Genomic DNA, 23,394 nt, shown 5'->3' with positions numbered 1-23,394 from the left:
CATAAACAACTTTCAATTATCCACTGATCACCTCTGAACAGAGGGGGTGGGGTACACCACCACCTCTCAGGTACTTACAATGCCATCCTAACATCTCTACCCCAGCATCTCCACAACAGTTTACAGCTCAATTCATGCAAAGATAAGGCTAATGACTTACTCATTGCCTCTACAACTCTTAACGATCATCATGTGATTGCTATACCTTTAAACAAATCAGAGAGTTTATAAGCCAGAAAACTACCCACCATGGATCAGAACAAAAGAAACCTATAGATGAGTGGTGAAATGTCTTCTAGACAACACAGCAAGTCTAGTTGCCTTGATTTACTACTGCTTGATATACAATGACCTGGATGATTGAGAACCTTCACAGATATATCCACTGAACTCATCTCAACCTATTAAAGTCATTGGGCTAAATGTGTGAGCAGAAAAATCTTCAAGCTTTGTGAGGGGGAAAGTCTTGTCCAATAAATCTAATTGAGTGTTACGAGGAGGTGATGAAGGTTGGGTAGCATATATGGTCCACACGGATGTTAGTAAAGCATTCAACAAGGCCCCTCATGGAGGGCTTATCCAAAACATTACAATACCTGGGATCCATGATCACTATCAATACCCGGTTCCTGCCTTGTCCCCATATCCCTTGATTCCCCTATTCATAAGATACCTATCTAGCTCCTTCTTGAAAGCATCCAGAGAATTGGCCTCCACTACCTTCCGAGGCAGTGCATTCCAGACCCCCACAACACTCTGGGAGAAGAAATTTTTCCTTAACTCTGTCCTAAATGACCTACCCCTTATTCTCAAACCATGCCCTCTGGTACTGGACTCTCCCAGCATCTGGAACATATTTTCTGCCTCTATCTTGTCCAATCCCTTAATAATCTTATATGTTTCAATCAGATCCCCTCTCAATCTCCTTAATTCCAGCGTGTACAAGCCCAGTCTCTCTAACCTCTCTGCGTAAGACAGTCCAGACATCCCAGGAATTAACCTCATGAATCTACGTTGCACTTCCTCTACAGCCAGGATGTCCTTCCTTAACCCTGGAGACCAAAACTGTACACAATACTCCAGGTGTGGTCTCACCAGGGCACCAGAGGATTTCCTTGCTCTTGTACTCAATTCCCTTTGTAATAAAGGCCAACATTTCATTAGCCTTCTTCACTGCCTGCTGCACTTGCTCATTCACCTTCAGTGACTGATGAACAAGGACTCCTAGATCTCTTTGTATTTCTCCCTTCCCTAACTTTACACCATTCAGATAATAATCTGCCTTCCTGTTCTTACTCCCAAAGTGGTTAACCTCACACTTATTCACATTAAACATCATCTGCCAAGTATCTGCCCACTCACTCAGCCTATCCAAGTCACCCTGAATTCTCCTAACATCCTCATCACATGTCACACTGCCACCCAGCTTTCAGCAAACTTGCTGATGTTATTCTCAATGCCTTCATCTAAATCATTGATGTAAATCGTAAACAGCTGTGGTCCCAATACCGAGCCCTGTGGCACCCCACTAGTCACCACCTGCCATTCCGAGAAACACCCATTCACCGTTACCCTTTGCTTTCTATCTGCCAACCAGTTTTCTATCCATGTCAATATCTTCCCCCCCAATGCCATGAGCTCTGATTTTACCCACCAATCTCCTATGTGGGACCTTATCAAATGCCTTCTAAAAATCGAGGTACACTACATCCACTGGATCTCCTTTGTCTAACTTCCTGGTTACATCCTTGAAAAACTCCAACAGATTAGTCAAGCATGATTTACCCTTGGTAAATCCATGCTGGCTTGGCCCAATCCTATCATTGCTATCTAGATATGCCACTATTTCATCTTTAATAATGGACTCTAGCATCTTTCCCACCACCGATGTCAGGCTGACATCGATAGTTCTCTGTTTTCTCCCTCCCTCCTTTCTTAAAAAGTGGGATAACATTAGCCATTCTCCAATCCTCAGGAACTGATCCTGAATCTAAGGAACATTGGAAAATGATTACCAATGCATCCGCAATTTCTGGGGCCACCTCCTTTAGTACCCTAGGATGCAGACCATCTGGACCTGGGGATTTGTCAGCCTTCAGTCCCATCAGTCTACTCATCACCGTTTTCTTCCTAATGTCAATCTGTTTCATTTCCTCTGTTACCCTATGTCCTTGGCCCATCCATACATCTGGGAGATTGCTTGTGTCTTCCTTAGTGAAGACAGATCTAAAGTATTTATTAAATTCTTCTGCCATTTCTCTGTTTCCCATAACAATTTCACCCAATTCATTCTTCAAGGGCCCAACATTGTTCCTAACTATCTTCTTTCTCTTCACATACCTAAAAAAGCTTTTGCTATCCTCCTTTATATTCCTGGCTAGCTTGCGTTCATACCTCATTTTTTCTCCCCGTATTGCTTTTTTAGTTAAGTTCTGTTGTTCCTTAAAAACTTCCCAATCATCTATCCTCCCACTCACCTTAGCTCTGTCATACTTCCTTTTTTTAATGCTATGCAATCTCTGACTTCCTTTGTCAACCACTGTGGCCCCTTTCCCCCCTTTGAATCCTTCCTTCTCCGGAGGATGAACTGATTTTGCACCTTGTGCATTATTCCCAAGAATACCTGCCATTGCTGTTCCACTGTCTTTTCTGCTAGGATATCTGTCCAGTCAACTTCGGCCAGCTCCTCCCTCATGGCTCCATAGTTTCCCCTGTTCAACTGCAACACTGACACCTCCGAGCTGCCCTTATCCTTCTCAAATTGCAGATAAAAACTTATCATATTATGATCACTACCTCCTAATGGCTCCTTTACTTCAAGATCGCTTATCAAATCCTGTTCATTACATAACACTAAATCCAGAATAGCCTTGTCCCTGGTTGGCTCTCATACAAGCTGTTCTAAGAATGCATCCTGTAGGCACTCTACAAACTCCCTATCCTGGGGTCCAGCACCAACCTGATTCTCCCAGTTCACCTGCATGTTGAAATCCCCCATAACTACTGCGACATTACCTTTGCCACATGCCAATGTTAACTCCCTATTCAACTGGCACCCAATATCCATGCTACTGTTTGGTGGCCTGTAGACAACACCCATTTGGGTCCTTTTGCCCTTACTGTTCCTCAGTTCTATCCACACAGACTCTACTTCTCCTGATCCTATGTCCCCCCTTGCAAAGGACTGAATCTCATTCCTCACCAACAGGGCCACCCCACCCCCCCACCCATATTTCTGTCCCTACAATAGCACGTATACCCTTGTACATTCATTTCCCAGGTTTGATCTCCCTGCAGCCATGTCTCCGTTATCCCAACAACATCATAGTTACCCATTCGCACCTGGGCTTCAAGCTCATCCGCCTTATTTCTGACACCGTGCGTTCAGATATAAATTTTTTAGCCCATTTCTCCTCTCTCTGTTTGAATCGCTGCCTATTGTGCTTAACCCAGCTCCCCGAACACCCATCGGGCTATACTCCCCTAGAATTTTGTTGTCCTTCCTAAATTTACTTATTCTTTCAGCACATTTAACTCCATGTTCCGTCAGACCATCCCTCTGTACATGTGTCCTCCTCATCACTTGTTCCGCCTCACCTTTCTCTACTACACACTTAATATTCCACATCAAAATATAATACACTTAATACTACACATCAAAATATAAGTTTGATGAAAACATGGAAGGGTGAATTAGTAAATTCACAGATGATATGAAAGCTGGTGGTGTTTTCAATAGTTCAGAAGATTGCCAAAAGATACAGAGAAATAGAGATCAGTTGTAGATATGGACCGAGAAATGGCTGATGAAATCTAGTTCAGGCAAGTAGGAGGTGATGCACTTTGGGAGGTAAGATGTAAGGGGAAAGTACAAGGTATCAGGACACTTGATGTACAGCAAGATCTTGGGATCCAAGTCCATAGCTCCCTGAAAGTGATTGCACAAATAGGGTGATAACAGCTACATATGGTATGCTTGTCTTTATTTGTAGAGACATTCAGATTCAGTTTATTGTCATTTATAAACCACAAATACAATGCAGTTAAAAAATGAGACAACGTTCTCCGGAATGATTTCATGATAAAGCACAAAACAGACCACACAAGAAAAACCACGTAACGTTTGGTAATCCCCAATCCAGAGCCCGGAGAGGCTGCTGCATATTGATATCGCGCTACCGTCTTAGCTCGATCCCCGGAAAAGAACTACAAACCCATCAGACAAAACTAAAGCTACAAGACCTACAAAAAAACACATAGCTACATATAGTTATAGTTAACACATAGTTTCAACAGTGCAAAGCAATACCGTAATCTGATAAAGAGCAGTCCATGGCAGGGTTTAAAAGAAAGTCTCAAAGTCCTGACAGCCCATCATCTCACGCAGACAGTAGAAGGAAGAAAAACTCTTCCTGCCATGAACCTCCAGTGCCGCAGCTTGCTGATACAGCACTCTGGGAGCCCCGACCACAGCCAACTCCGAGTCCGTCCGAAAACTTCGAGCCTCCGACACCGAGCACCATCTCTGCCGAGTGCTTTGACCCCTGCACCGGCCGCCAAGCAACAGGCAAAGCCGAGGATTCAGGACCTTCCTCCCGGAGATTTTTCCAATCGCACAGTAGCAGTGGCAGCCAAACAGGCATTTCAAAACTTTCACAAGATGTTCCTCCCTGCTTCACACATCCGTCTCCATCAAATCAGCATTGTACACGGCATCCTACATGACAGATTACAGATATTCATTCCAAAGTGGCCGCTGCGCATTGCGTCGCGCTGCCATCAGAAAGTTACATTGCAGCTTTATAAACTCTAGTTAGGGCACATCTGGATTATTGTATTCAATTTTGGTCACCCCATTTTTGAAAGGATGTGCAGGCTTTGGAGAGGATGCTGCCTGGATTAGATGTTTGTGTTATAAGGACAGGCTGCACAAGCTAAGCTTTTTTTTGTGGAGTTTCCAATATTATGAGAGTAATAGATAGAGTAGTCACTGGTATCTTTCTCTGCTGGGATTAAATATTTATACTAGAGGGCATACATTTAAGGTGAGAGACAGAAGTTCAAAGGAGATGTGTGGGACAAGTGTTTTTACACGGAGAGTTCTGGGTGCCTACAATCTGCTGCCGGGTCAAGAGTGGGGGTAAGTCAGAAATGACAGAGGCATTGAAGAGGCTCTTGGATAGGCCAATGAATGTTTAGAGAATGGACAGATACAGACTATGCACAGGCAGAAGGGATTAGTGTAACTAAGCATCATTAGCTTAATAAATTAAGCACATTATGGGCTGAAGGGCCTGTCCCTGTGCGGCACTGTTCTATGTTCTGAACATCAAATATCTTTAGCACAGACAATTAAAGGTCAAACTTTAAAAGTGCACAACTGTTGAGCAGGTTGACGAAGTCAGAAACACTGAATAGGGATTTGACATCATCGAAATTCTGCAGATGGTTTGGCTTCACTTTGAAAGGGGTCAAGCAAGATCCTCACTTAAATGGCTGGTACACTTCTTCTATCATTCCCAATTGCAATGTGATGGAGGCTAAATAAATAACCTGAATTCTACACTGTTTATCTTACTATACCATGCATTGATGTAGCCCCTTCTTCATTTTGAAGCACAAGACTACAGCTATACTGAATGTACAAAATAAATCTGTTATCATGCTCCATGCAAGCTAACTGTGAAATGATGCAGCCAAATAAATTTTATCATGTCTCATCTTATTTTCTCCATCTTCAAAGAAATTGAAGTATCACCTTTGTGAAGGACAGATCTTTCTTTCCAAAAATATTATTTAAAACAGGCAAATTTTTGTATTGGTTCATTATTGTCACATGTACTGAGGTGCCATGAAAGACATTGATTTGCACATCATCTATACAGATAATTTCATCACATCAGTACAAGGGAAAATCAATAACAGAATGTAGAATATAGTGTTACTATTGCAAAGAAAATGCAGTGTAGGCAGGAATTAATGAGCAAAGCCATGACAAGATAGATTATGAGGTCAAGAGTCTAGCTTATTGAGATCCGTTCAATAATCTTACTCAGAAGAATAGAAGCTATCCCTGAGCATGCTCTCAGGTTTTTCCACTTGAGCTTATTGGAAGGGGGGAGTAGAGAGAATGTCTAAGGTGGGTGGGTTCTTTAATTATATTGGCTGCGTTACAAAGGCACTGACAAGTTTGGACAGAGTCCATGGAGTTAGTGGGATTGAGATCAATAGAGCAGGTTAATTAGATTGCTCTCGAAGCCAAAATAGACCTAATGTGTTGAATGACCTTCCATCTTGAGGAAACAAGGGCATTCGGATAAGGAATAGTGTTCCACAGCTCTACTGTCTTCTGTGTAAAGACTTCCTTCCAAAGCAATAAGAAGAATATATGCTGTTGGCCAGAAAGAACGAAAATCAGTGAACAGGAATGGAAGTGACCATTTCATAAAATTGTCCTTGCAGCTGCCATTTTGTAAACTGTTTGATAAACTGGTACTTGCTCTGAGATAACTTAATCAGAGCAATTGAATCTGCTAATGATCTGTTAAACCTGAGACCATTCTCAGATAAGCTGTTTATGGTGCAAACTTGAAGAAGCAATCTGTGATCTCGTTGGACTACATCTAGGTGACCCAGTTTGAAATAGCCAGAGTTGAATAGGACAAAAGAAGTTACCTAAGGCATGAAGTTGAAGGTAAAGGGCATGGAAGGTCAGGTCAGGGAAACTTAGTAGGTGTGCATGCAGGTATTCAGTTGTGTAAAGTCATGTGTTTGTGAACTGAGCCAATAAAGTACTTGTCAGTAAATACAGATAGTCTCTGTGCCTAACTGATAGTCATTTCTAAGGTCTCATCTCTCTCTACCTTGATCTCTACCTCTACCCCATCAGAAGTGAATTTTTCACCCAGTTGGTAAGCTTCCAGACATGGTTGTGTGATTTAAGTGACAAGGTGACAGTTATATCACTCTTAGTATTTGCACTTTTAAACAGGACAGTGTGATCTAACCTGTTAAAATCTATATATATTAGAGACTTATTCCAACCTGTGATGCAATGTGCAGGTCCTGAATGCAAACATACATCATCACATATTAAAGTGGGATGACAATATTCATTTCATTGTTACTTTGATAGCTTCTTGCTTCTATTTCTGGATGAGTGATTCAGATTAATCTTGGAGTAATGAAATGGACATTAATGCTCACATCACAGCATACAATTTGGGGATTTTAGCTTCAGGTAATTAAATTTGAAAAATCTGTATTCAAAAGCTGGTGCCACTTAATGGTGACTAAAAAAAAAATCCCAGATTGTTTTAAAAGCACATCAGGTTCCCTACTGCTCTTCCAGAAGGGTAACTTCATTTCCTACTTGTTCTTTTCAATGTATGACTCCATACACAAGTAATGTCATTGTTCATACATACAGTCTAAATTACCTGTACCAACATTCATACCTACAGTCTGAATTAGCTGTATCAATGTTCATACCAAGTCTAAATTTGCTGTATCATTGTTCACACCCCAGTCTAAATTAGCTGTATCATTGTTCATACCCACAGTCTGAATTAGCTGTGTCAATGTTCATACCTACAGTCTCAATTAACTGTGTCAATATTCATATTTACAGTCTGGATTAGCCGTAACATTGTTCATACCTACAGTCTGAATTAGCTGTGTCAATATTCATAACTACAGTCTGATTTAATGTTTTGGTAACTTAGTTTTTTTGAAAAATACAGCTGAAATTAAAACTGTTGTTAACAACAGATTGGATTGTTATGACCCATTAACAAAAGTAACCCAAATTATGGCACTATACAGAGATTTGGAGAATAGTGGTTCTGCAAGTCTGGAACTAGAGTTCTTGGCATCAGCAAGGACAAGGAATGCTCCTGCTGATATCCACCATTTCTTTTTCATGTTTAGAGCTGGAAACAACTGATAAGGAGAGCTTCCTCTGGGCATGGAGCTCTGCACCATCAACACTGATGAATTGTGAAGTTTCAGTGAGATTCCCTCTCATCCTTCTAAATTCCAGTGAGTACAGGCCAAAGCCTTCAATCACTATTCATTTGATAACCTTTTCAATCCTGGAATCATTCTCATGAACCTCCTCTGAACCCTCTCCAATGTCACGTCCTTTCTAGGATAATAGACCCTAAACTGCTTACAATATTCCAAGTGAGGCATCACCAATTCCTCAGCATTACATCCTTTCCCAGTCCTTTTGAAATGAATGCTAACATTGCATACGCTTTCCTCACTATTGATTCAACCTGCAAATGATCCTTTAGGGAATCCTGCACGAGGAATCCAACATCCCTTTGCACCTTAGATTTCTGAATTTTCTCCCCATTCTATGCTTTTATTCCTTTCACCAAAGTGCATGACCATACACTTCTAGATACTATTCCATCTGCCACCTCTTTGCCCTTGCTCCTAATCAGTCTAAGTCCCTCTGCAGCCTCTTTGCTTCCTCAACTCAATGTGCCCCTCCATTTATCTTCATATCATCCACAAATTTGGCCACAAAGCTATCAATTTTACCATCCGAATTATTGACATACAATTTACAAAGAAGTGGTCCCAACACAGACCCCTGTGCAACACCACTAGTCACCGGCAGCCAACCAAAAAAGGATCCCTTTGTTCCCACTCTTTCCCTCCTGCCAATCAGCCACTGCTCTATACATGCTAGTATCTTTCCCTTAGTCCCATGGACTCTGAACTTGTTAAGTATCCCCATGTGTGGCACTTTGTCAAAGGCCTTTTGAAAACCCAAGAACACAATATCCACCACGATTCCTTTGACTATCCTGCTTGATATTAAGAACTATGTAAGGGATAAATCTACCTGATGTCATTCCCACCAAATGCTGAGGTTAAAAAAATTTGTTCAAGACAGCAGGACTGGTTCTGATTCTATCTCAATTACCAGAGTGTTGGCATCACTTATCACAGTGGAGGATGACCTCAGTACTAAAGCAAGATTTCATCTTTGCAGGCAACTCTAAATCTTATCTTCAGGCTGAGGATGCTCTCCTCTTCAATGTGTAATGGAATATGCTGATTAGAAATGATCTCCTCGCATGAATCTACATACTGCAAAAAGGCGATGCCTCAAGAATGTGGCATCCATCATTAAGGATCCCATCACCCAGAACATGCTCTCTTCTGACTGCTACCACCAAGGAGGTGGTAACAGGAGATTGGAGACACACACTCAATGTTTCAAGAACAGCTTCTTCCCCTCTGCTATTGGATTTCTGAAAGGACAATGAACCAACGCACTATTTTTTCTTTCTTTTGCTCTCTTTTTGCACTACTTATTTAATAATCTATTGTAATTTATAGTTCTTTATTATTATGTATTGCAATTTACTGCTGCCACAAAACAACAGATTTCATGACAGGTTATCAGTGTCCAAAAATTCTTGTCGGTTTAGTGTTAAATTGATCTCGAAGTTCGATAAAGTGTGTAGAGAAGTAAATTGAGGATGACAGCAGAAATGTGAGGATTTACACTTCAGAAAAGGATGAACAGATTGGATCTTTTTTTCTCGTGTGGATTGGTAGTCGAAGGGTGATGTCACAGAGGTTTTTAAAGTAATGAAATGCTCTGATGGTGTGGAGTTGGAAAGAATGTTTCAGTTTACAGGGAAGACTATAACCAGGAGCCATTAATATGCAGAACATCTGTGGCAAACAAAAGCGACAAAAGGCTTTGAGCTTGGCTGGAGTGTTGAGCAAGGGTGATATGAAGACACTGGATATATGATATGCTGAGCAATAAGAAAACCTAATAATCAATCACAGTGAACAGCATCGAAGTCAGCAAAATGAACTGGCTCCAATGGTTTTAAGGGAAAGGAAACAGGCATCTACCAGTCTTCCCATGTATGATGCAAATACTCACATCACAGTTGCAGTTGATGAAAGGCACAAACTGAACCACTTACTTTGGAGACACCATGAGTGACTTACGACACAGGCTACACTATTTCCCACACGCAAAGGGGTCCAAACAATGACAGCAGTTTAATTTTAAATCCTGAACATTATTTACTGAAGCCATTTGCTGCAGTTTCTCCAGGGAATTGTGTTGCGATTTCAGCAGAACGCTAATTAAATGGCCAAAAATAGCCTTTGTTCCTGGAGGATTGCATGGAAATCTTTCTTGTCAATTCCCAGCATTTTTATAATTTGTTCTTGAGACATATGCAATGCTGACATCGCAACATTTAATGGCCTTCTCTATTGCCCCGAGGAAATTAAGCAACCAATCATATCTAGTGGGACCATATTCTCAAAGGGCCAGAAGGCACAAGGATGAACAATTCCTTTATTGAGGGCCGAGACCCTTCGTCCTGACGAAGGGTCTCTGCCCAAAATGTTGACTGCTCATTTCAACAGATGCTGCCCAACCTGCTGAGTTCATCCAGCTTGTTTGTACGTGTTGATTTGACCACAGCATCTGCAGAGTATTTTGTGTTTCCTTTATTGAGGGGTGTGAGTGAGCCAGTTGGTTTTTTATAAGTTCCTTTGGCCAATTTCTTTTCCAGGTCTGAGCTCATAAATCACCAGTTACCAATGTACATCTAAAACAGGTACACAGGGCACGCAAAAGTCAGCATGAACAGTCATCTTCAGTGGATTTCTCACAGTCATAGAATTGGAGTGGACCCTACCGACTGGACTCTACATCAATGTGTCTGACTTTAACACAATGAGCAATAGTGTCACAAGCTTGGTACTGTTGTAGGTTTTCACAAAACAAACGGCAGAGGCGGTTTACATTTAAGGGAAATAGCAACAGCTCCTTTATTGTCAACCAAACATAGAGCAAAAAGCGCAGTAAAAAAACTTAATGTCATTACATCACTGACGACAGAACAGCCTCTTAAAGTGAACCCCAACTCAATGTTGATGGTTTTGAATTATGTACGTTTCCACCCATTTACATTACCCTACACAGGCACCTGCAGAGTTCACCAACAGTGACACTGTGAGCCTGTCTGGGATCCTATGTCATTGGGTGGAGTAACAGCAGGTTCCTCTGCCCCGTCCAAAAGTGCGTTGACACGATCATGGTCATGTTGTGATGCCAGGTAGTGGAATCCTCCAAATCTTAGATGGCCAGTTAAGGCTATCTACTGAAATACACTAAATAAAAAATGCAAAATACTGAAATACAAAATCACTGAAATACATTCGGGTCTTCCCCTCCAATCAATGATAAGACTCTTTTCTCCCTATTCCACAACATGGAACGGGCCATTGTAAGGAGACCTAAGGGGATGTTGATGTGCATCTTGGCAGATGAAAACAAACAAGGCGGTACGTTGGTCAACAGGAACCCAAGAGTCCTGTGCACCATGATGGGGGGTAGGAATAGGTGCAAAGGAATTAAGTTTACTGAGAAGGGCAGAACACTGCTGTGAGGCCAATCAGGCAGTTGTGTGTCAGAATTAAAATCACCTGGCACTCTTAACAAGCTGCCCATATACCAACTCAGAGCAGCCTTTAAGAAGCAGTTAAACCGCTCATATACGCCACTGGACTGAGGGTAATATTACATGATGTAATGTGGCCTAATACCGAGGTTCTGGGTTATCGCAGCTCAGATGGCTGATGTGAATATGGGACCATGGTCAGAGGAAATATCATATGGGCAACCCAGGTGCTGATGAAAGCCCAAGCTACATCTGCTGCCATCGTTGATGCTAGAGAGATGACATCTGGCCACTTGTGGTACAGTCCACCATTGTAAGGAGCTGCATGAAACTGAGAGGAGGGAAGAGAAGCAACTATTCGTGCTCAGCACTCACAGCATAGTCTGAAGCGTCAGTAGTAATGGCTATAGTTGCATAAGGGAGTGAGTGCACCAGCAGGGTCATATTGGAAAGAGCTCATTTGGTGTCATCAAATGCTCTGGTCAAGTCCACTGAGCAGTCAAGCAGTTGATTAGGGACATTGCCTTTAAGGTCACTATACAGGGGGAGCATAAGTACATCAGCTTGTGGAATGAAGCAGTGAGAGAAATTCAACATAACTAAAAATCCTTTTAGTTTATCAGTAATGCGGAGTTGTGGGAAATCCATAATCGCAGAGAGAATTTTGATAGGAATGGTTTTGCACCTTCTGAAGAGATGAAATGGCCGAGAAGGTCAATGGTTGATAAGCCAAACTAGCATTTAGCAGAGTTAATAATCAACCCATGCTGGCTTAAGCCCGCGAACACTGAGCAGTGTTGTGATACATGTTTGGATTTGGATGATCAGGCAAAAGGTATGTCATCCAGATAAACAAAAGGAAATTCTAAGTTTTTTAATATAGAGTCCCATCAACCGTTGGAAATTCTGTTCCACATTTTTCAGCTCAAAAAGCATGCACAGAAACTCAAAGACACCAAATGGGGTTACCATAGCCATTTTGGGAATGTCTTCTGAGCACACAGGTACCTGATGGTAGCCACGAACTAAGTCAACTTTAGAAAAAGTTTACTTTCTAGCTAAATATGCTGAAAAATCTTGGATTTGTCAAACATTTTAGCAAGCTCCCTATAATCATTCATGGGTGTATTAGCGAGTGCTATCTGTATTTGATCAGGCATTTGCCGCATAAAGAGTTCTTTAAAATTAAAACAAGGGTGGTAATTTCCCAGGGGAGGAAGCATGAGGTCTATTAGCTCTGAAGGCCTAGCATACCCTAGGCCAGACAAGGAGAGCAATGCTTGGTGCACTCTGTAATAGGTGAGTTTACAGCATGCAAAATTTATTGCATTCATGCGGGTGTTCAAGCAGGCTCAGCACTCTCACTACCGTGGAATTACTGAGTGATGCTAGTTTGTAGTAAATCTGGTATCATCTGCGGAGATTTCTCACAGTGTAAATTGGGCCACGGCTTGTACAAATCAAGCAATGGCATTTTGCTCCCAAAAGTCTGGCAGTTTCAAAGCAACTGTATTTGCTGACATGTTGAAACTCTGTAAATGTCCTAGACCTTTGGGACTACCAATGTAGGTTTTCGTAATTAAAACAACAGAGGCATGTTAAGTTGAAGGAAAACAATAACAACTCCTTTGCTGTCCTCCAAAGACAGAACATAAATCGCAGCTTAAAAAAAAAAATCACGTACTGGCAGTCCCTGGGTTACGAATGAGTTCCGTTCCTGAGTCCGTCTTTAAGTCGGATTTGTACGTAAGTCGGAACAAGTACCTCCAGTATTATTTAGCGTCAGTTAAATGTTTGTCTTAGTATTTAGTATATATTTTACCTTTCTATGCATATAAAACACTTAAGAAACGTATGTATTCCAATAATTAAACCACTGCGTTCCTTAGTAATAATTGTAGCTTTCATCAGGGCAGGGCCTTTCACATGCTCCATTATTCTCATTTTATCCTTTAAAATTGTTCCGATCGCTGACCGATTGTAGCCTAACGCTTTTCCAATGACCGCTGACATTTCACCGCTTTCCAAACGCTTTATTATTTCCACTTTATTTCAATTGTGATCACTTCCCGTCAACGGAACAGAAACACTGCGGACAGTGGGTCCCGAGCTCCGCCGGGTCCTAAGGACCACCGCACTGAACTCCCCGGGTCCTAAAGTCCATTGCACTGAGACAGGTCAAATGGGACAAGTGGGGGCTGTGCTGGGATTGGGTATTTGATCCTCCACAATATTCCGCATGGGAATATAAACTGGAGGTGGCAGTGTTTTTTTTTTACGAGGTCGAGTTGCGAGCTCGACATCAACCCGGCATGAATGGAGAGCGCGCTCGGGAGCGGTCTGTCACTGGATCGAACTCGGGAACCTCCGTTCTCGACCCCAGCGCTGATCTCATTGCGCCACCAGCTGATCGGAAAAGGGGGGCGGAGTCAGGGTGAATCTTACTAAGAAAAATTTACGCCAAATACAAAGTTACACACTCAACACAGTGTCAACGGCAACGACTTAAAATGGCAGATGGCGTTCTCCTTCCTCGGTTCATAAATACGAGTTGTCCGTAAGTTGGACGTTCGTAACTTGGGAACTACCTGTAATTATGTCATCACATCAGCCCAGCCTCTTAAAGTGAACCCCAACTCAATGTCAGTGGTTGTGAAAGTTGTATGCTTCCACCCATTACAATACCCAACACTGTGTCTTAAGACCATAAAATATAGGAGAAGAATTCAGCTATTTGGCCCATAGAGTCTGCTCTGCCATTTTATCATGGCTGAGCCAATTTTCATCTCAGCCCTAATCTCCTGCCTTCTCCTAATATCCCTTCATGCCCTGACCAATCAAGAATCTATTAACCTCTGCTTTAAATATACATAAAGACTTGACCTTAACAGCTACCGTGGGCAAAAAAATTCCACAGATCCACCACTCTGGCTAAAGAAATTCCTCCTCATCTCCTTTCTAAAAGGACACCCCTCTGTTCTGGGGCTGTGTTCCCGGTTTTAGACTCTCCCACCATAGGAAACATCCTCTCCACATCCACTCTAACAAGATCTTTCACCATTTGATAGGTTTCAATGCGGTCACCCTTCTACTCCACTACTTCCCTTCACACCCACGGCTGTGCTGTCACACACAGCTCCAATCCGTTGATCAAATTTGCACATGAGACGATATTGATAAGTCTTATTTCTAGTGGTGAGAAAAAAGCCTACAGAGAAGTGTTAACACCCCGACACAGTGGTGCCGTTAATAACCTCTCCCTCAAAATCCAAGACACAAAAGAGCTGATCGTGGATTACAGGAGGAACAGAGACAGGATCACATCACTGTTACAACAGTTGAGAGGGTGAGCAGTTTCAAGTTCCTCGGTATACACATCACTGGACTGACAAAAAAAAAACACAACAGTGTCTCTTCTAACTCAGGCGACTGAAGTTCGACATGAGCCCCCAAATCCTCAAGGCCTTCTACAGGGACACCATTGAGAGCATCCTGACTGGCTACATCATGGCCTGGTACAGGAACTGCACCAACCTTCATCGCTGAGCACTGCAGAGAGTGTTACTGAGAGCCCAGCACATCGGTGGATGTGAACTTCCCTACATTGAGGACATTTACAGCAGCAGGTACATAATAAATGCTTGGAAGATCATCGGGGATACCAGTCACCTCAACGGTAAACTGCTTCAGCTGCTTCTGTCTGGCAAATTATACCACATATTTAAAGCCAGGACCAACAAGCTACGGGTCCATTTCTTTCTAGAAGCCAATAGACTTATAAATTCAAGAAACATCGGAACATAGAAAACCTACAGCACAATACAGGCCCTTCGGCCCACAAAGTTGTGCCGAACATGTCCCTACCTTAGAAGTTACTAGGGTTACCCACAGCCTTCTATTTTTCTAAGCTCCATGTACCTATCCAAAATGACTCTATCATATCCGCCCCCACCACTGTTGCCGGCAGCCCATTCCACGCACTCACCACTCTGCGTAAAAAAAAAACTTACCCCTGACATCTCCTCTGTACCTACTCCCAAGCACCTAAAACCTGTGCCCTCTTGTGGCAGCCGTTTCAGCCCTGGGAAAAAGCCTCTGACTATCCACACCATCAATGCCTCTCATCATCTTATACACCTCTATCAGATCGCCTCCCATCCTCTGTCGCTCCAAGGAGAAAAGGTCGAGTTAACTCAACTTGTCTTCATAAGGCATGCTCCCCAATCCAGGCAACATTTTTGTAAATCTCCTCTGCACCCTTTCTATGGTTTCCACATCCTTCCTGTAGTGAGGCGACCAAAACTGCACAATACTCCAAGTGGGATCCTATATAGCTGCAACATTACCTCTCGGCTCCTAAATTCAATTCCACGATTGATGAAGGCCAATACACCATATGCCTTCTTAACCACAGAGTCAACCTGCGCAGCTGCTTTGAGTGTCCTATGGACTCGGACTCCAAGATCCCTCTGATCCTCCACACTGCCAAGAGTCTTACCATTAATACCATATTCTGCCATCATATTTGACCTACCAAAATGAACCACTTCACACTTATCTGGGTTGAACTCCATCGGCCACTTCTCAGCCCAGTTTTGCATCCTATCAATGTCCTGCTGTAACCTCTGACAGCTCTCCACACTATCCACAACACGCCCAACCTTTGTGTCATCAGCAAACTTACTAACCCATCCCTCCACTTCCTCATCCAGGTCTTTTATAAAAATCACGAAGAGTAAGGGACCCAGAACAGATCCCTGAGGCACACCGCTGGTCACTGACCTCCATGCAGAATGTGACCCGTCTACAACCACTCTTTGCCTTCTGTGTGCAAGGCAGTTCTAGATCCACAAAGCAATGTCCCCTTGGATCCCATGCCTCCTTACTTACTCAATAAGCCTTGCATGGAGTACCTTATCAAATGCCTTGCTGAAATCCATATACACTATCTTTACACTCTTCCTTCATCATCAATGTGTTTAGTCACATTCTCAAAAAATTCTATCAGGCTCATAAGGCATGACCTGCCCTTGACAAAGCCATGCTGACTATTCCTAATCATATTAAACCTCTCCAAATGTTCATAAGTCTTGTCTCTCAGGATCTTCTCCATCAACTTATCAGCCACTGAAGTAAGACTCACTGGTCGTTAATTTCCTGGGCTATCTCTACTCCCTTTCTTGAATAAAGGAACAACATCCGCAACCCTCCAATCCTCCAGAACCTCTCCTGTCCTCATTGATGATGCAAAGATCATCGCCAGAGGCTCAGCAATCTCCTCCCTCACCTCCTACAGCAGCCTGGGGTACATCTCGTCCAGTCCCGGAGACTTACCCAACTTGATGCTTTCCAAAAGCTCCAGCACATCCTCTTTCTTAATATCTACATGCTCAAGCTTTTCAGTCCACTGCAAATCATCACTGCAATCACCAAGATCCTTTTCCATAGTGAATACTGAAGTATTCATTAAGTACCTCTGCTATTTCCTCTGGTTCCATACACACTTTCCCACTGTCACACTCGATAGGTCCTATTCTTTCACGTCTTATGCTCTTGCTCTTCACGTACTTGTAGAATGCCTTCGGGTTTCCTTAATCCTGCCCACCACAGCCTTCTCATGGCCCCTTCTAGCTCTCCTAATTCCCTTCTTAAGCTCCCTCCTTATAATCTTCTAGATTTCTAACATTACTAGCTCTCTGAACCTTTCGTAAGCTTTTCTTTTCTTCTTGACTAGATTTATTACAGCCTTTGTACACCACAGTTCCTGTACCCTACCATAACTTCCCTGTCTCATTGGAATGTACTTGTGCAGAACTCCACACAAATATCCCCTGAACAGTTGTCACATTTCTTCCGTACCATTCCCTGAGAACATCTGTTCCCAATTTAAGCTTCCAAGTTCCTGCCTGATAGCCTCATAATTCCCCTTACTCCAATTAAACACTTTTCTAAATTCACATGTCTGTACATTGCAATGAAGTCATAATGCAAAGATTGTTACTACCTCATGTTGTGGGACGGATGTAAGATTTAAATTAATTGAAATTTATTCTTCTAAATTCCAGTGAATACAGGTCCAGAGCCATCAAACATTCTTCATATGAGAAGCCAGTCAATTGGAATCATTTTTGTGAATCTCCTTTGAACCCTCTCCAGTTTCATCACATCCTTTCTAAGATCAGGGGCTCAAACATGCTCACAATACTCCAAGTCAGGCCTCACCTATGCTTTATAAAGCTTCAACATTACATCCTTGCTTTTATTTTATAGTCCTCTTGAAATGATACTAACATTGCATTTGCCTTCCTCACCACAGACCCGGCCTGTAAATTAATCTTTAGGAGTGGTATGAGTGGGCTCCCCCATCTCTGCCTCTCTGACCCTCAACATAGGAGCTCCCTAGGGCTGTGCCCTAAGCCCCCTCATTTTCTTTCTGTACACCCATGACTGTGTCACCACACACAGTTCCAATCTTCTAATTAACTCTGTAGATGATACTTCATTGATTGGCCTTATCTCAAATAATAACAAGAAAGCTTACAGAGAAGTCACCACCCTGACACAGTGTGTCAAGGAAACAACCTCTCCCTCAATGTCACAGAAACAAAGGAGCTGGTTGTGGACAAAAGGAGGAACGGAAACAGGCTAAACCCTATTGATATCAATGGATCTGGGATTGAGAGTGTGAACAGCTTTAAGTTCCTCGGCATACACATCACCAAGGACCTCACGAGGTCTGTACATATTGGTTGTGTGGTGAAAAAAGCACAACAGCGCCTCGTTCACCTCAGATGGTTGAAGAAGTTCAGCGTGAGTCCCCAGATCCTAAAGACTTTCTACAATTGAGAGCATCCTGACTGGCTGTATCACTGCCTACTTTGGGAACTGGACTTCCTTTAATCGCACGTAAGAGTGGTGCGGACAGCCCAGTGCGTCCGACAATGTGAACTTCCCACTATTCAGGACATTTACAGAGAAAGGTGCGAAAAAAGGGCCTGAAGGATCATTGGCGACCCAAGTCACCCCAACCACAAACTGTTCCAGCTGCTACCATCAGGGAAACAGTACCGCAGCATTAAAAGCAGGATCAACAGGCTCCAAGACAGCATCTTCCACCAGGGCATCAGCCAGATAAATTTACGTTGACACGACTGTATTTCTAAGCTATATTAACTGTTTTGTTGTATATCCTACTGTACATACTATTTATTACAAATTACTATAATTTGCAAATTGCACATTCAGACGGAGACATAACGTAAAGATTTTTACCCCTCATGTATGTGAAGGACGTAAAAAATATAGTCAATTTAATTCAATTCCAAGGACTCCCAAGTCCCTTTGCACTTCAGTGTTTTGTATTTTGTCTCCAAACCTTTCTACCAAAGTGCATGACCATACACTTCCCAACACTGTATTCCATCTGCCATTTGATTGCTGATGCTCAGCTACAGATGTTTCAGCTTCCACCATTTGATACAAGTCTTCCATCAGGGCCCTGAATTCATCCTCCTGTTATCCCTTAAAACACCCAACATCAGAGTCATCAGAGAATTTCTGCTGGTGACATACTCAGTCTATCTAAAGTCCAAGGTGTACAGGGTAAACAGGCAGGGAGCCAATACAGTCCCCTGTGGGGCCCCAATGCTGCTTATAGCCATGTCTGACACACAGCTCTGAAGCCACACAAACTGTGACCTGCCATTCAGGTAGTCTATTATCCAGGATATAATGGAAGAGCCAACCTGCAATGAACAGAGACCTCCCCCAGCAATGAGGGATGTACGGTATTGAAGGCACAAGAAATTAAAAAAAAAACATGATCCTCACAGAGCTGCCCAGCTTATCCAAATGGGAGTAGGCGCTATGCAGCAGGTAGATGACAGCATCATCGACTTCAACATGCTCCTGATAGGAAAATTGTAGGGGATCGAGGGCTGATTTGACCAGGGGTTGGAAGTGAGCCAGGACCAGCCTCTCTAAGCTCTTCATGATGTGTGAGGTCAGGGCCACTGAACAGTAGTCATTCAAGTCTTTCAGTTTCAGTCAGCCATTCTTGGGTACTGGGACCACAAATGATGTTTTCCACACAGTCAAGAGCCTTTCCAGGCTAATACTCAGATTGAAAATATGCTGGAGAGCTCCACACAGCTGCTTAGCACACTCCTTCTGGATCTTGGAGTTCACACCATTCAGTCCCAATGCTTTGCTGTGTCTGAGTTTTCCCAGAGTCCATGATGACTGCAGAATTGGTGGAAGGTGGGGGCTGGTAGAGGTGAAGATCGGGACAATACAAGTTGGTATGTGGTAGTGTGGATGGTAGGTGCAGGGGAAGGAGGTGATATAGACAGTGGTTGCCTGTTGTTCATCTACATGTTGAACTGTAAGGAAGAGGACAGAGGGGTGAGGCGTTGGTGCTAAGACAGCATTGGGTGCCTCAGCATCTGGACTGGTGTGCTGAGAGGGATGTCAACAGGAGGGCAATTGTAAAGCTACCAAAGAATTGGTTTAATTGATAAGCTCATTCTCGGCTGCATTCGAGGCTCTACTGCCAGTGATGTTTTTCATACCTCTCCACACAACTCATGTGCTACTCTTCCCAAGCTTGTTCTCCAGCTCTCTCCTGTATTCCTCTTTAGTCACCTTGATCTTCTCATTTAGCTCCCTCTGCATGTTTCAATTCCTCCCTGTCTCCTGATCTAAAGGCTCTCTTTTTGTGTTTGAGAAGATCCTTTAGATCACTGGTGACCCATGGTTTGTTGTTAGGGAAGCAGTGAACAGTCCTTGATAGTATTATGGTGTCCACACAGAATTTGATGTAGCCAGTGATGCTATCAGTAGGTCTGTTAATGTCCTCCCCATATGATTCACAAAGCATATTCCAGTAACATCAAAGCAGCCCTTCAAGACCTCGATGGCCTCTGGAGACCATTTCTCTACTATCTTGGTGCTAACTGTTGCTGTACTTTGGGCTTATACAAGGGCGTAAGATGAACTTGTGATCTGATCTTCCAAGTGGGGGGAGAGCTGTGGAGCTGTATGAATCTTTAACATTTGCTTACAAGAGATCAAATGTTTTATTTTCTCTTGTATGACACTTGACAAACTGATCAAAGGTGAGTAGGGTTGTCGACAGGGAAACATGGTTGAACTCACCTGATACTGCAATGAACACATTGGGGTGTTGAGTCTGGAATATTGCGATGGTAGTGTGTATGACATTACATACAGCATCAGACTGCGTCGGGAAGGCGGAATGTAGACGACAAGCAATATGGCTTTATTCCCACTCTTTGCCTTCTGCCAATCAGCTACTGCTTTATGCATGCTAGAATCATGTGTGGTACCTTGTCAAAGGACTACTGAAAATCCAACAACACATCAACCGATTCTCCTTTGTTCATCCTGCTTGTTATTTCTTCAAAGAATTGCAACAGATTTGTCAGGCAAGATTTTCCCTTGAGGAAACCATGCTGATTACTGGCAATTTTATCATGTGCCTCCAAGTACCCTGAGACCCGGCCCCCCCACCCTTAATAATTGACTCCAACCACTGAGGTCAGACTAACTAGCTTCCTTTCTTCTGCCTCTCTCCCTTCTTGAAGAGTGGAGTAACACTTGCAATTTTCCAGTCTTCAATAGGTCAACGGCAGACGCAATCTCCATGGCTCTTCACACGGCTTTACACCACCTAGACAACCTACGTCAGGATGCTGTTCATCAACTATAGCTCAGCATTTAATATCATCATTCCCACAATCCTGGAGAAGTTGCAGAACCTGGGCCTCTGTACCTCCCTCTGTAAATAGATCCTTGACTTCCTAACCGGAAGGCCTCAGTCTGTGCAGATTGGTGATAACATATCCTCTTCACTGACAATCAACACTGGCGTACCTCAGGGGTGTGTGCTTATCGCACTGATCTACTCTCTGTAAACACATGACTGTGTGGCTAGGCATTGCTCAAATACCATCTCCAAATTTGCTGACGATACAACCATTGCTGGTAGAATCTCAGGTGGTGACGAGAGGGCATACAGGAGTGAGATATACCAACTAGTGGAATGGTGCCACAGCAACAACCTGGCACTCAGTGTCAGTAAGATGAAAGAGCTGATTGTGGACTTCAGGAAAGGTAAGATGAAGGAACACTTACCAATTCTCATAGAGGGAATGGAAGTGGAGAGAGTGAGCAGTTTCAAGTTCCTGGGTGTCAAGATCTCTGAGGATCTGACCTGGTCCCAACATATTGATTTAGCCATGAAGAAGGCAAGACAGCTGCTATACTTTATTAGGAGTTTGAAGAGATTTGGTATGTCAACAAATACACTCAAAAACTTCTATAGATGTACCATGGAGAGCATTCTGACAGGCTACATCACTGTCTGCTATGGAGGGGCTACTGCACAGGACCGAAAGAAGCTGCAGATGGTTGTAAATCTAGACAGCTCAATCTTGGGCATTAGCCTACAAAGTACCCAGGACATCTTTAGGGAGTGGTGTCTCAGAAAGGCAGTGTCCATTATTAAGGACCCCCAGCACCCTTTTCTCATCATGTAGGAGGTACAGGAGCCTGAAGGCACACACTCAGTGATTCAGGAACAGCTTCTTCCCCTTTGCCATCCGATTCCTAAATTAACTTTGAAGCTTTGGACACTATCTCACTTTTTAAAAATATACAATATTTCTGTTCTTGCTCATTTTTAATAATCTATTCAATATACATAATAGATTTACCTGTTTATTTACTATTATGTTTTATTTTATTTATTATTATTTTTTCTCTTTCTGCTAGATTATGTATTGGATTGAACTGCTGCTGCTAAGTTAACAAATTTCATATCACATGCCGGTGATAATAAACCTGATTCTGATTCTGGAACCACTCCAGAATCTATTGATTCTTGAAGGATCATTACTAATGCCTCCACAATCTCTTCAGCCACTTCTTTCAGAACCCTGGGGTGTACACCATCTAATCCAGGTGACTTATCTACCTTCAGACCTATCATTTCCCAAAAACCTTCTGTCTAGTTATGGTAATTTCACAGATTTCATTCCTCGACACCTGGAACTTCCACCATACTGCTAATATCTTCCTCAGTTCATCTGCCATTTTGTTGTCCTCCATTAGGACCTCTCCAGAATTGCTTTCCAGCAGTACAATATCCACACGCTTCTCTTTTACACTTTACATATCTGAAGAAACTTTTGGTATCCTCTTTAAAATTATTGGCTAGTTTACTTCCATATTCCATTTTTACCTTCTTAATGACTTATTTTAGTTGCCTTCTGTTGGTACTTGAAACCCTCCCAATCCTCTAGCTTCCCACTAATTTTTGCTCTATTATACACCCTCTCTTTGGCTCTGACTTCTGTTAACCACAGTTGTGTCATCTTTCCTTTAGAATATTTCTTTTTCTTTGTTACAGATATATCCTGTGCCTTCTGAATTGCTTCCAGAAATTCTAGCCATTGCTGCTCTGATGTTATTCCTGCCAGTGCTCTTTTCCAATCATTTCTGGCCAACTCCTCTCTCATTGCTCTGTAATTCCCTTTACTCCACTGTAATACTAATACATCTGTCTTTGACTTCTCCTTCTCAAAACTCAGGGTGAATTCGATCATATGATAATCACTTGCCCCTAAGGGTTCTTTTACCTTAAGGTCTCTAGTCATTTCTGATTCTTTGCACAACACCCAATCCAAAATAGCTGATCTTCTAGTGGGCTCAACTACGAGCTGCTCTAAAAAGCCATCTCGTAGGCACTCTAGAAATTTTTCCTCCTGTAATCCAGCAGTCAGCTGATTTTCCCAATCTACCTGCATAAAGAGGTTCCCCCATGATTATTGTAACATTGCCCTTTTGGCATGCATTTTCTATCGCTTGTTGTAATTTGTAGACCACATCCTTACTATGTTTTGGGAGTCTGTATACA

The sequence above is a fragment of the Hemitrygon akajei genome, chromosome 3 (genome assembly GCF_048418815.1).
Source record: "Hemitrygon akajei chromosome 3, sHemAka1.3, whole genome shotgun sequence".
Classification (NCBI taxonomy): domain Eukaryota; kingdom Metazoa; phylum Chordata; class Chondrichthyes; order Myliobatiformes; family Dasyatidae; genus Hemitrygon; species Hemitrygon akajei.
The sequence above is the reverse complement of the archived record's forward strand: the minus strand, read 5'-3'. Positions refer to the sequence as shown.